The sequence below is a fragment of the Alexandromys fortis genome, unplaced genomic scaffold, assembly GCF_014885135.2.
Source record: "Alexandromys fortis isolate MF-2015 unplaced genomic scaffold, M_Fortis_MF-2015_v1.1 scaffold_93, whole genome shotgun sequence".
In the NCBI taxonomy this organism is placed as follows: domain Eukaryota; kingdom Metazoa; phylum Chordata; class Mammalia; order Rodentia; family Cricetidae; genus Alexandromys; species Alexandromys fortis.
The window spans coordinates 6,113,830-6,116,753 of NW_026067970.1; positions in this window are offsets into that span (position 1 = coordinate 6,113,830).

Below are 2,924 nucleotides of genomic sequence, written 5' to 3' on the forward strand. Positions count from 1 at the left end.
ATCACCAGATGAAGGTTCTATGGTGATATGAAAGATATTCGTCAGTATTGCTATAGGATAGGGTCAGTTCAGGTTCCCTATCCTCAGCTTCCCAAGGGACTAACTGGGGACATCGCCTTGGGCTCCTGGGAGCCACTCAAGGTTCAAGTCTCTTGCCAACCAGTTCTGGGCTCTTGAAGCTAGCAGCCTTCTGGGGTCATGAAGACCCCAGAGCCGCAGTCACTGGCATGCTTGGCTCTTAGCCATTCCTAGTTCTCTGGAACTTGCTCTTCTGGGGTCATGAAGACCTCAGAGCTGCAGTCACTGGCATGCTTGGCTCTTAGCCATTCCTAGTTCTCTGGAACTTGCTCTTCTGGAGTCATGAAGACCCCAGAGCTGCAGTCACTGGCATGCTTGGCTCTCAGCCGTTCCTAGTCCTTTGGAATTCTCATGACTCAGTCTCAGTGTTTTCCCTTTTCACCACCTCTTGGCTACTGTCCTCGTGGCTTTCTGTTGTCACTTGTTGTCTTAGTGCTTGTGCCCTCTTTCCTCTTTCATAGCCTTGCTCCTGTCACTCTCTGGAGCTCTCAGTGTCCTCCTGGCTTTTGAACTAGGCTGCAGACCCATCGGCTGTGGAGTTCAGAGAGTTGGCTGACACGATAATCCTCTACATCCACCTCCTTGTCACCGCTATTGAGTTCTTGGGACTGGAAGCCAAGGATTCTTCTGCTTACAGTATTACGAGCTCAGCTTCCCCAGCTTGGGACAAAGATCAGGAGTAGACCATCAAAACCATAAAGGAGAAATCTAAAGGACAAGCCTTTAGTCTCAGGGTGACACCCCTGAAATAAGCTTACAGGAAGAGAGTGATCCTCAGACAGGGGAAACGAACCAGCTTAACCTACTAGGAGAAGGGCAAACATGGGCACAGTATGACAGCTTCTAATTTCACCAATCGCAAGCCTCCCACCAACTACCACAGGTTTCCTGCTAAGTCACTAAGGAGGTGCCCCCTTCCTGCTGCAGGATAGCCAGACTCATCTCTACCTCAAGAGGCCAATGATCCATGTGAAGTTTGTTATGGGATATTGTTTTAACTATGGTAAAGTGTGTTACATTTATTTTTTGCTGCATTTGTTTAATTATGTAAAGATGTGTTGCTGTTTCACCTTGACTACCCAGGGCATTTGATTGGTCTAATAAAAAGCTGAATGACCAATAGCTAAGCAGTAGAGGGATAGACGGGGCTGGTGGGCAGAGAGAATAGGAAGAAGGAGGAATCTGGTGAGGTGGGGGAGAAGGGAGAATGAGCCTGGGGCTAGCCAGCCAGGCAGCCACCAGACAGATAGACAAAGTAGGACATACAGAATGAAAAAAAAAGTAAAAAACCCCAAGGCTAAACACAGATGAAGAGAAACAGGTTAAATCAAAAACTAAGAGCTGGTGGGACAGGCATAAGATAAGGCCGAGCATTCATAGTTGATAAGTCTCCATTTCTTGATTTGGGAGCTGGTGATCTGAGAAAGCTTGCTACAGAAGGTTCCTTGACTTGTGCAAGGTGTCTGGAGTAGTTGTGACTGGGGCAAGTCCCCTCCCCCTCCGCCCCAGAACAGAAATTGTGATTGCACTGCTTCTGCAACCGACACGGACCTCCCTAGACACTGCTGATGTGTTCAGATCAGCTAAGCTACCATGTGACTGTCTGGCTGATTGTCCAAGGAGGAATTGTTTGGTTGACATCTCCCAGTTAAAAGACAATCAGCACAAGGGAGAAGATTTGATATCTGTCGGTCAAAGGATCAAAAACCAACCCATCTCCCCAGTAGCTTAGTTTATCTGAAGGAAAACTAGGCACCAAAGAGTACTTACAGTAAAGGACTTGCCATGACACTGTGATGTTAACAGTTCTTAACGGTGGTTAACCTCTGGCCAACTATCCTTAGTGGGATGTGGACCCCTTCTATTTTTCTTAGAGAGTGTTTTCCATCTCAGCAATACTGTTTGACGTTCTTAACAAAGGTTTTGGAACTTGCTCTACATCTTCGTAAATACTTACTTTTATTAGTTTTAAAGTTTTAGCCATTCTAGTAGGTGCTAATAGGTATATAGTTTATATTTTGTAGCTTGTGGTTTTAATTTTCTTAATGACCTATGTGGAGAATAGGCTCAGATATCATTTGAATTGCCTCTGTGGATGGGTCTTTCTTGGAGAAGTATCTGCTTAGTTCTTTGGCACATCGAGAATTTTACTTTGCTTTTCTCTGAGTTTTGAATGCTTTTTGCTATATTATTAGTACAATTCTGATTAAAGATCTGACATCTGATCTGTACATCCTTTAAAAAATAATAAACTAATCTGTGGTTTGTCTTCGTATTATCTTTGCAGAGCATATGACTTTGCTCTGTTGGATAGTAATGCTCAGTTTTCCCTCATGAGGATTGTGCTGTGAATTGCCTCAACTGTGGACAAGCGCAAGGACACGGCAATCTCCCTGAGCTTTCTTCCAGGTTATTTATTGGTTTTGGGTTTAAATTTAGGCTTGTGATCCACTTTAGGCTAGGTTTATAAATGTTATAACGTGTGTATTGAGGTTTACTTTTTTCTTTCATGCATGGGCATTCAATTGTTTCAGCAGTCTTTCTTAAAGAGCTGATCCTTTCTCACTGACTTGCCTCTGTACCTAAGTTTGTGTGGCTCTATTTCTGGGCTCTCTGTTTTGTTACATTCCTTTATGGGGCTGTCCTTTTGCCAATACCACGCCACCTTGTTTACTGTGGGTTTGTGGTAGGTTTTTAAATTGAATAGTGGGCAACAGGATCTGAGTATGTTATATTGCCCATGGCTCATATCTTTTTTTTAAAATATTTATTTATTTATTATGTATACAATACTCTGTCTGTGTGTATGCCTGCTGGCCAGAAGAGGGCACCAGACCTCATTACAG